Source organism: Pelodiscus sinensis, chromosome 8 (genome assembly GCF_049634645.1).
Source record: "Pelodiscus sinensis isolate JC-2024 chromosome 8, ASM4963464v1, whole genome shotgun sequence".
NCBI lineage: Eukaryota > Metazoa > Chordata > Testudines > Trionychidae > Pelodiscus > Pelodiscus sinensis.
The window spans coordinates 3,935,059-3,947,138 of record NC_134718.1 but is presented as its reverse complement, the minus strand read 5'-3'; the positions used below and the strand labels follow the sequence as shown (position 1 = coordinate 3,947,138).

General features: G+C 43.6%; 1 protein-coding gene across 9 annotated transcripts in view; it reads right to left on the bottom strand.

The window, feature by feature from the left end:
• USP54 (ubiquitin specific peptidase 54) overlaps positions 1-12,080 on the bottom strand; it is a 114,972-nt gene that overhangs the window by 88,634 nt on the left and 14,258 nt on the right. Inside the window, exons 1-2 of one of the 9 annotated variants that reach the window (XM_075935636.1) lie at positions 5,874-6,231; positions 5,355-5,381 (exon numbers count right to left, since the gene is read on the bottom strand). The exons of 5 other annotated variants lie outside the window; for them this stretch is intronic. The gene's annotated coding sequence lies outside the window, so the exon portion shown is untranslated. Of the gene's footprint in view, positions 1-5,354; positions 5,382-5,873; positions 6,232-12,080 lie in introns of those variants that run through there. 3 more of the 9 variants (XM_075935635.1, XM_075935637.1, XM_006135909.4) reach the window with 3 other exon arrangements.

Sequence of the window (12,080 nt, the reverse complement as noted above, 5' to 3'; positions counted from 1 at the left end):
GCAACACATTTGGACTGACACAATCCCGGTAGCTCTGAAAGAAAGAACATCTTCTCGTATCACAAGTCCTACCTTCTTAAGTCAGACGAATTTACTGCATAGATTCCAGGCTGCCAGTATTACAGTTCTTGCTGCTTGGATGGAGGTGGATGAAATGCATACAGTTACAATCACTGTACAAAGTATCCCAACTTCAAGTAATAAATGCATGAGAAGGTGACTAAAGGTGGCAGGAGAGAACTAGAATACCAGGAGAGAGAGGGACAATTGGCAGTTCCAAACAATAGGAAGCTGTTAAAACATAAAACAAGGGCTTCCCTCATTACTGGAACACCTAATTAGAAAGGTCATCATTGTCATCTGCCAAGAATGCAGCTCTGACAACACAGATAAGGCCAAAAAAAAAAAAAAAAAAAAAACCACACACCTCCAACTTTACTAACAAGTACCATAATTTTTATTAGAGACTATAAAAACATCTCTTTACTAAACAACAGACTGGTTTGAATGGATAGCTCATCACAACATAGTATTTACAAGGAAAGATTTGCTGAAGTCAAGCATGACAACTGAATCGGCCTGTTTTCTGAAAATTGTTTAATTAAACATGAAGGATGTTTTCTCACAGGAGGGAGATGGTGTGACGGCGCGTTGGGGGTTCCCCGTCTCCTGCACCCCGAAATGGCACAAACAGACTGCAGCAGCCAGTGGAATTGAGGGTGGTTTATTGCTCCTCCAGCACAGCGCAGCACAGATGTAATCTGGTCACAGGAACTGGGCTAGGATGCCTCAGGCCCCCTTGAGATGGGGGAGACTGGGCCCCTAAACTCCAGCCCCTTCTCCTAGGCTCTCCTCCATGCCCTCCGACAGCCAGCAACCAACTCACTAACTTCCAGCCCTGCCCCCCAGCCAAGGCAGCATTCCACCTTCCTTTGTTCCTCTCCATGGGGGGTGTCTGGCCACTGGTTTGCATAGTGACTCATCCTGTTTTGCTGGGTCGTGGTACCCACGGCAGCCAGTGGGGGTTCCCCCAGAGCCAGCAGCATAGAAACCAGCCAGGTACCCCCACTACGTCACAGATGGTAACAGGATATAACAAACTACAGATAATCATTTCTAAGATGAATATATAATGAAATCGAGGATCATACCAACTTTTGGACCCTATATTTAGAATTCACAGTTGCAAGGCTAAATTTAAAAAAAATGTTCCTTTGCAATAATAATTATTCTAGAACAGATCCCAGTAAGATCATAGGTCTCTCAAAACCCATGTAATCAATCAGACCAGATAAAGGCTGTCTATGAAGACAATTTCATACACAAAAGATAACATCCCTTCTTCCAATACTAGATTCTGTAACTTAAGACTTGAAGCAATGTCATCTAAGGTCCTGTCTATATACAACTGCATGCAAGTCAGTCATCTGTTACAACACAATTGTTCTCTGATCCTTTTACAACAGCACAGCTATGGGTCAGGGCTGCTCGGGCCAGCCAGCACATCCTGGGCCAGCTTTGGACTTGTCTGGTGGGGGGGAGAGAGGCTCAGGGTTCCGGACATCCTGGGCATTCTCTGGCTATAGGAGTGGGGTAGAAGTGAAGGGCCCCATGCACAAGAGGCAGTGTCCAAGGGTACACCGCCACCTATGAGGCTGGTGCCACCCTGAAATTCCCAATAGTTTCAACATACCTATCATTAGCGATCTTCTAATTGAGCTTTATCATTGTAATTTTGTTTTATCCTTGAGATGAAGGGTATGAGGTAGAGCATGAGCATTTTTACAAAGGTTTTCCCCAGTACAAAACAATACCTGGTGTCCATAACATCTGATATTCAAGTTAAACCAATAAAAACCACTGCAGCCATACCTGGAAAAAGCCAATTTGACATGTTTTATTAAACAACCCTCTCTGAAATACCCAGGCAGTTTGCATCAGGTGGTAAAAAGAGTTTAGTCTCACCTCCCACCCAGAGGCAAACTAGTCAGATGTTAAATGTGATTCCATTCCCAAATTATAGATACAGTGCCAAATCCTCAGCCGATGCATATCAGCATAGCAGAGCTCAATTTATAATCAGGAAGCTACATCAGGTTACCCAGGAAGAGGATCTGGCCCACAGATGTTCAGTGGTAATCGTTGAGCTTGCGTACAATTCAAGAGAACACAGAGTAGAAGCAGGTATACTGATACCACACAATTTACTAGTACAGGCAGTCCCCGGGTTACGTACAAGATAGGGACTGTAGGTTTGTTCTTAAGTTGAATCTGTATGTAAGTCGGAACTGGCGTCCAGATTCAGCCGCTGCTGAAACTGATCAGTTTCAACAGCGGCTGAATCTGGATGCCAGTTCTGACTTACATATAGATTCAACTTAAGAAACCCAGGCATCCCCAAGTCAGCTGCTGCTGAAACTGATCAATCAGCGGCTGATTCCAGGAAGCCCAGGGCAGGGGCTTCCTGTAGTCAGCCACTGGTCAGTTTCAGGAGCGGCTGACTTGGGGACGCCTGGGGCAGAGCAGCTGGGTTGGTCCAGTAGCGCCGCCGCTCCTTGGCGCTACTGGACCAACCCAGCAGCACCCAAGCTGCTCTGCCCCAGGCGTCCTGATTCAGCCGCTGCTGAAACTGTCCTAGTAATACCTCCTTGGGGAATACTCAGGCAAGTACCTTCTTCAAGCCACTTGATGATATCTGGAACATGATGATCGTGTGGGTAATCTAGGTGAGTGAGATCTACTCCTCGCGTACAATGAGGAGAGTGAGCGCCTGCAGTATCGCTGTGGTCATGGTGAATATCGTGGTGAGTGCCTGTGTTGCTGGCTAGTTAATGTGGCCCAGCTCTCATGCTGTGATGGCACCGAGAAACCGGAGGCTGACAAATGAGGCTATGGAGAGAAGACAGCCAATTCCGGGCTAGGAGAGGGCGTAATTATCCTCCTAGACTTAGGCTTGGCTTTCCCCGGTCCCGGAGAAGGTCGTCTATGGCGCTCTGGTACGTCTTGTACCAGTGCCAAAGATGCAGGTGGAAGCGGCACTGTTGTTTGCAGTGCGGGTGCATCGAGTGAGCTCAGTGCTGTTGGGCTCGGTGCCGCAATGGTGATCAGTGCCAAACTTGTTGTTGATGAGGCACTCGGTGCCGGTGCCACAGGTGGTGCCGGAGTGCTTGGTACTGCTGGACGCCGTGTTGGTCTTATTGCTGGTGTCAGCACCGGTGCCGTGGTAGGTTCTGATGCTGGTGCTGTCCTGATTGGTGTTGCTGTCTTTTGCTTTGTCAGTACCAGTGCCGAGTCAGCTCATGGAACTGTGGCCGGTGCCAGTACCGATTCCCTTTGTAGGGTTAGACTCGGCTCTGATATGCTGCGGCTTGTCTTATGCCTTTGAATATGGTAGCCAATGGCCAATCCGCATGTCCCTGGCTTATCACCCGCACTTCTCCGAGCCGAGGATGAGTGTCGGTGCGATGACTTTTTGCCTGTTCGTGTTCCTGGGAATGCTGGAGATCTGGACGGCTTGCTCTCAGTGGGCTGCAAGGCCTTACTGAATAAAAACCATTTTCAATCGCATCTCGCGATCGCGCTTGGCCCGAGCCGTCCGCTTAGAACAGTGTGGGCATTTCTGAGGGACATGACCCCCACCCAAGCACTTAATGCAGGTTGAGTGCCCGTCCGATGCCGGCATTACGTTGCGGCATGTCGCCATTTTTTGAAACCGGGGGACCCCAGCATTGAGTGATTTAAAGTAAGAACCGAAACTTTGAAGATAAAATGACTATATAAGTAACGAAGGCAATTAATTTATATATATATATATATATATATATATATATATATATATATATATATATATATATATATATATATAATTTAAAATGACGAACTATGAAAATAAAGCTATATAACTGCTGACAAACTATAACTAACTATCAACTAATTATTTACAGATTTTTTCAGTCAGATTGAGGAAAAGGGGTTTGCTTCACCTGCAACTGTGAACGGTTAGGAGGAACTGGCAGGAACCAGACTCACAAATGGCATGAAGGGCACGCGCCACCGCCGCGCATGTGTGTCTGTGTGAGAGACATTTTATAGGTATTTACATCTCCTCCACCTCCCCCTTCAGTGGCTAGCATAGATGGAATGATTAGGGAAAAAGAGTGTGGCCAGGATTCCTCTCCACGCAGGTTTCTCCTGCCATCGGCAGGTGGGGCAAGGAATAGCAGCCTGCCCAGTACAGACCAGCCATGGACGAAGAAAGAGAGAAAGGCACTTCGCACACACTCCCCTTGCACTGCACGTTCCTTGCCTGGAACACTAAGGAACTAGTTCTGCATTTTGAGTTATCTTGGTCTACCCAAATTTAATACTTTACTATAGAAGCAGCAGCTCCTTCCTAAGTATTTTTCAGATCACAAACCATTAGGACAGAGTAGAGTATACTTTTTTAAGTACTAGCAACAATTTGACACCACAACTGTGGTGCAGATTCAAATGTAAAAGATAATACACATCTTTTATGAAAAATGCTGCAAAAAAACCCTATTTCCATCTTCAAAGAATCAGTGTATGAAACACATTTTCTAGTGAATGGTTTTCTGATGCAGATAAAAGACCAGCATCTTGTTCTGGATTTGTACAACACCTAGCTCAATAGGGTCTTGACACATGACTGGGGCTCTGAGGTGCTACAGTAACACAAACAAAACCTAAGTGTAGGATTACAAGCAGGAAGCCTCTTCTCTCCCACCCAGCTTTATGCCAGGAGTAAATGGATTAAGAAAAAAGTACACCCCTGCTTATAGAATCTTCTTGAAATTGGGAGGTGTGAGCAAAGAAAAATCCATGGCAGATGGGACTACCAGCACTCTGCACATTGTTTCTTTAGTTATCATGCATATTGTCTCTTTTTCCATCTAGGGGCTGGAGCCTATGTTAAGAATACACTCTCTAAATCTTGTTACTACCTAACATTAGTATGTACTTTTAAAGGGATCCACGTTCCAAAGAAGTTCACATATTTTGTTTGTTTGTGGTTGAACGTTATTTATTACCAGTGAAACAGAATAGGGGAAGGAAAAGTCACTCAGCCACAGTATAAGTTATATGTGTGTGAATAAAAATACAACCATAGTAATGGTATCTTACAGCATTTCTTTCTCCTTAATACCTTTAGCACCCTGTATGTTCTTAAGACAGTAGAGAAAATGGGAAGAAGAAAATAGTTTAGAGTAGTAGCCAGAGGCTAAAGTCTAGACTGGGGCTCCATTCTACTAGGTATTGCATAGAGACAAGAGTCACAATCTTTGCCCCCAAGAAACTTACAAATCTAAGATTTCAGGTTACTATACACATACTTGCCTTCTCATTCTCTTCCCCGCCTCCTGCAAGAAATAAAGATAATAAAAAATAGCATATATCTCTCCATTAGTCAAGCTTCTCTTACCTGTTATTGATACCCACCTGCATTAATTAGTTAAATCAATTACAACTAACAATGAAAGACTAAGGTTATCAGACAGTCTCTGAGGACCAAGAATCCACTCAGACTTTAAATAAGGATGATATGTGTCACACATGCTACCATACTATACCAGAAGCAAATGCTACAACACTAGTTCTTTCAATGTAAGAAAACAGTCTGAATCTCTGAACAAACCATCTAGCTTGTTCACTGTTGCAGAAAGAAGAGGTCATGAAAGCAATATCCAAAGCATTTGCTGGCATAAGATGTTGTTAACGGAGGGATCACCTCAACACTTTTACAGTCTGTCCACAATTCTCAACTTAGAATGAAGCTGTGTCCCCCCTTCAACTCCAGGTCACTGTTTCTGATTTCAGATGATTTAAGCAATAGTTCTATATTTGATACTCACAAACTGCTCTGTCAGTGCTCCAGCTCTGTCAGTTTCCTCCTCCCAACTGGAAGCCAGCTATTAGGAAAACATTCCCTCCTCTGCAGCCGTCTCTCTCAGGCTAGTCTAGTTGAAGGATGACATCATCGCTCCAGACATGCACCTGATTCTCAGGAAACTGCCCCTCCTCCAACAAGCAGGTCACTAGCTTTTTAAAGTGATAGAGACTGCCCTTTCCAGCATGCAGAATGTGTTTCCCCTAATCATTCTATTTCTGTGTTCTCCTCCATTCTATTTCATATTGCTAGAACACAAAAAGCTCCCTTGGAGGAGCCACAGAAAAATTCATTTTTAACCAAAATGCAGGTCAAATCATTCATGCTGCTGCACGCCAAGTGATGCACTGAAAACAGCACAATTCCTTTCCATCTTTTCTGCCCCACATTCAGAGTAAAAATTATGCCGGTCACGTTTTATATGTTGTTTTCCAACTCACTTTATTTTAGTCCACTTACTCTTTATATCCTCATCTCCCCTCTTGCCTCTCATCTTTCAATACCTTTCCTTAGTCTGTCCCCCATAACATACACATAGTCCCCACAACTCGCTCAAAATTATTTGCATATTTGGCAAAGTATCTTCATTCAAGATGGATGGCAGCTAAAGTACTTCTGTTAACACCCAATACTGTACAAACTACCTGAAAGTTATACAATGGTTATAGTGATACAATGTCTAATGCAATGAATGACAGTCCTGGGATTGTTCCAATTGTGAGGCAGGAAGAGAAGAAGGAATACAAGTGGGCATTTGGAAAGAATTGTAGTATTTCTCATTCAAGGCACCACCTACATCAGTGGTGAACAACCTGCAGCCCATCAGGATAATCTGATTGTGGGCTGCGAGATATTTTGCTGATGTCAGCTGTCCGCAAGCACATCTCAAAAAACCAGCAATGGAAAAAAGTTAACTGTCTTTTCTTCTTCGAGTGCTTGTTTATGTCCACTCCAGACTAGATGACTACCAAGCAGTACCAACCAAGGTGGAAAAGAGTTCACAGATGTGTAGATTACAACACAGCTCTTCTGAACCCAGAGTTGTCTCTGGTCTGTAGAGCGATGGCATAATGCACTGTGAACAGAAGACTACATTGTGGCTCTGCAGGTGTCCTAGATGGGAACATGTGCCAATAAGATCGCTGAGGATGCCTGAACTCTGGTCAAATGTGCCCTCACGATCAGCAGCGGGACCTGTGCCAGCTCATAACAGGTCCTAACACAGGAGGTGATCTAGTTGGAAATCCTCTGCAACACCAGAAGGCCCTTCATTCTGACCCTGTTGCAATGAAAATCTTTGGTCACCTGAGAAAGGGCTTGGTAAAACTTCAGGTAAAATATTGGGGTGTGTCTGATGTCCAAGCCATTCAGTCTGTTTTCCTCACTAGTAGCTTGGGGTAAAACAATGGGATGAGGATGTCCTGGTTTCTGTAGAAGGATAACATCACCTTCAGCAGGAAAGCCAGATGGGATCGCAGTTGGACTTTGTCCTCATATAATATAGCATATGGTGGTTCTGATGTAAAGGCTTTAAGCTCCGACACGTCTCACCATTATTATTGCCATAAGGAACACAGCCTTCCATGACAAGTGGGAAAGCAACCAGGAGCCCATGGGCTCAAAGAAAGGGTTGTAATTTAGTTCTCAGCAAGGTCAATGTACCTCTGTGGAACAGGAGCTTGGGACAGCAGGAAGAATCTCTCGTAGCCTCTCAAGAAAAGGGCTGCATGTTGTGGGAGAACACCAACGGACTTTGTATTGGGGGATGGAAGACAGAAATAGAAGAGAAGTCCAGCCCTTAGCTCTTAAGATGGAATGAGTCAGCCAGTATAGACCACAAAGAAAAGCATGACAGAGAGATGCTATGCTTGGATGCCCAGTCAGAGATGTCCACTTTGCATAGTAGGTCACCTTAGTGGAAGGCTTCTTGCTTTCAAAGACAATTTGCTGGACCTCACTGGAGCAGGCTTGCTTCTCCAAGATCTGTCATACAGTATTCCATAGAGGGGAGCGATGTTAAGGTGCAGGAGATGCCTCTGATCCTGTGGGACCAAGTCCAGCCATGGGGGAGGGACCAGGACATGGTCATCACCAAGGTTGATCAGCATGCTGAACCAATATTGGCTCAAGCATCCCATGGTCATCATGATGACACGTGCCCTGTCTCTTCACTTTTGAAGACTATCACGTTGTTCACAAGTGCTCCGAGTAGAATTACATGACAATGTTAAATATGTAGCTCTTTACAAAAGGCTCCCAATGTTAAAACGCAGAAGTGGGGTTGAATCAGTGTTATAAACAGTGGAAATTTTTACATTTTGATTAGCATAGACAAACCCTTAGTGAGAAAAGACAGTTTAATGGTCAAGATACCCAGTCTGAATATCTAAACTCCTCAAACCACAAGCCAGCCCAGTCTTTCATGCCTTTGAGGTAGATAGAGTACCCATTTTCTTATCAAGGGCCTCTTTCAGAACACAAGGGACTTGGTTTTCAAGTTCTCTGCTTACATATTTAAAATTTTGTACTGTTTTATATGCTATATGTTTCGCAACCTGGTGGGGGGCCATAATTAATTTCATGATTATATGGTAACAATTAGAAAGCCAGCAATGTTCAGTGAATAGTGTGCTGTGTCACTTTTATACTTTTGTAAGCCAATAGTTTAAATGAGGTGAAACTAGGGCTACACAGATCAGCTTCCTGAAAGAGGTACATTAGTCTGGAAACATTGAAAACCACCAGCTAATGGCTATGCCAGTAATCGGTTGAAGCTTCTCCCGGAGGTCCTCTCTTCAACTGAGCCCTGATGCCTTTTATCGTGTTCAGGTGCTCACTATTCAATTAACTGTCTAGATAGGCTCCTTCTCTGTTCAATTAGCTCAGCATGGGTAGCTTGGGATTCAGGATGGATAAAAAACAATTTTTAAAATTAAATCTCATCACAAACATGCTACACCTACACTTATAGTCTCATAAAAATGAATTAATGACTCTAGTCTGTCTAGCCTAACTACCAGCTCTTTTTTCTTGAAAGTTTTAGGCTGTCGTCAATTCCTGTTTTTCAGCAGACAAAAGTCACATGTGCAAAGAAAGACGCAGTCTGGAGAGGATTGTTTTCGTTTTGAGATTACGTGGTGGTGGTCCTGAGCCAAGCAGGGTAGACAAGTTAGTGAAGACATTGTTTTAAAGACAGAAGAGACAGTATATAGGATGAAGTCGTTATAGAAAGGAACAGTGGAGTGGACTAGAAAGAAAAAGGGAAGACATTACTTAGCACACATGCACAATTCCTATATTCCCCCACATTTTTGCAACAGAAAAACTGTCAGGGCTTCTAGGTGTAAGAGTATCCTATCTGGGGATATTTTGAAAAATTCATTTCCTAGGTAAAAAAGAAAAAAAACATGTCAAGTGTAAGCACTGCAAGAAGATGCAAAGCCTAGGTGCAAGAATGAAACATCATAAGGAAAACTGCTTGTTGGGAGAAAAAGATGTGGATCAAGATGTGGACATGTCTGAAGAACAATGGCGATAAACTGGTTAGTAACCTAAATGATTCACTTTGCAACGCGTCATTCTTCAAACGTCTCTCTATAACTTTTAGTAACTGTGTGATTTAACAAGTACATTCCCAAGCTGTTTGATATGTCGGAAGTTGCTAGAAAAAAAAAAGTTTAGCTTACCTAATCCTTATGTCTTGTTTAATTAGTTAACTAGGTTTAGAATCTATCACCCAAAAATATGGTAAAGAAAGCTGCAGTATGGGAAATCTAGAGTTGCCACCGAGTGTCATTTTTTATTTTCTATTACACTAGAAGATTTAGCTGGCGTTGCTTGGGTCCTTAAGCTCAAATAAGCTTTGTTTTTCTTCATTTAAAGCATTGTTCTGGGGTGGGAGTGGGGATGAGGGGTTCTGTATGCAGGCTGCCCTGCAGAAAGAGGACACACACCCGAGGCCTTTTTCACTGCAGCAGGTTGGGGCCAGGTGAAAAGCACCTATCTCTAGTCACTCCAGCTGCAGCAAGCACAGCCAGAGGAGGGGTTGGGGGACGGACAAACACTCTCTGAAATACATAGCAGATAGCTGTTCCTTTCTCTACCTCGGTCTCCACCAATGGGGTTACAGCTGTCCTAGGTCCCTATCCCTGGCCCCTTGCTGTCCCCCTGTGGTCATTATACAATGCAACTCCCTGACCCGCCTTTCCATTTTATAAGGAACAACTTAATTCCTGGAATACCCCATTGTCATGGCACAACCATACCCTTATGTTGCTTTAAGTCAGGAATACTCCACTCTGGAAGCGACCAGGGCCACAATGATACTCACAGCACATGCTGAGGACTGCAACTTAAGTGTGGTTGCATATATATGCAAATAGCTTCTTTCACACTGACAAAGATTAAGGCAAGACCACACAACACGCAGGCCCCATTTAAGTCAGTTATGCTCAGGGCTCGCCAAACCGCGGCGAGCCCCAATCGCCAGCCGCGCTGTCCAGCGATCTGCACATGCACAGATCACCCGAACCCGGCTCTTCCGGGTTGCAATCTACTCGCCACGGGCGAGTATATTGCATTATTTGTCGAGCCCTGGTTATGCTGATATTAATAAAATACAACATTTACCCGATTTCCACCCATATGACAGCACTTTTAATGAGCAATGACAGTCCAGGAATGTAACTACTAAAACACATATCAACCAAAGACCATTATATTGACTACTTTTTTGTTTTGGCTCCCACCTGCGGGCCGTGTGTTGAGCCCTGCGTAAACCCACACTGCACCGTGGGCTGCAAACAGGCCATGGGGCTGCATGCGTCCCATGGGCCATGTGTTGAGTACCCCTGCTTTAAGTTATGATAAGAGGAAGCTGCACTTCTAACTTGGTGGTCCTAGCTATTGCCATTTGGGAGGAGTTCTTGAATAAACAGACTCAGACAGACAGACAGACATTTCTAAAATATACACTAAAACTTCCTAAATAAATAAAAGACTAATTATCTAAAAATTACACATAGTATACTGCTTAGATGTTGTAAAATAAGTCGTAAATTAACATTTTAGGGATCAAATTTGCACAATTGTTTAAAAAAATGTGAATTAGTATCAGTGGAAAACTTGATGTTAATCGATTATTTTTTCTTGGTGATTTAAATCAATTATTAAAATCTCCTTGATTTAAATCAATCTACCCTGTTCTAAGCAGACTCACTCTGAGCACTCTCTCCATTTTCCTAGAATTCTACCTCCAATTTCTTTTTCAAAAAGTTGGAACACTACCACAAACAACATGCATTACTGTGGCATATTGATTGAGCAAGAATTCCTAGACTCTCACAATGGCTGTGAATGTCACCTCAGCGATGCAGTGCCCACCTCAGCCTCTCCAGTCCAGAAGTCCCACGGTCACTATACACTTTCAGCTCTCTGAATATTGCAGTATAATATTTATGTATCAAACAATTAATTATCATCTCATGTTGGCTTCCTCCAGAATGATACAGTAAAACATGTCATAGCATATACAATCCAGGTAATTGTAAGGTACCACCTAAACTATAAGTGTGAGATTTAGAACCTGAACCGGTTCAAACCAAACAGTTTTTACTGTTCAGTTCCCTAACCAAAATCAATGGTCTTCCTAGCCTGCTCAGTGACCTTTACTATAAAAATCATGTGCCTGGAGCAAAAGACCATTTCATCATCAACATTGAAATCATTTCCAGACAGCTGGACAAATATCAATACACACTCTGGGAAGTGAGGGAAGAAATGTAAAACAATTTACATTAATTTAACCCATTCTGGGCTATAAAACAGAATACATCCCTAGTGTTAATTACTATCTTACTAACCAAGATTTTATTCCAGAACACTCATAAGAACGGCCGTACTGGGTCAGACCAAAGGTCCATCTAGCCCAGTAGCCAGTCTGCTGACAGTGGCCAGCATCAGGTGCCCCAGAGAGGGTGGACCAAAGACAATGATCAAGCGATTTGTCTCCTGCCATCTTTCTCCAGCCTATGACAAACAGAGGCCAGGGACACGAATCTCTCTGGAGATATTTAAGAACAGGTTAGATAGACATCTGTCAGGGATGGTGTAGACGGAGCTTGATCCTGCCTTGAGGGCGGGGGGCTGGACTCGATGACCTCTCGAGGTCCCT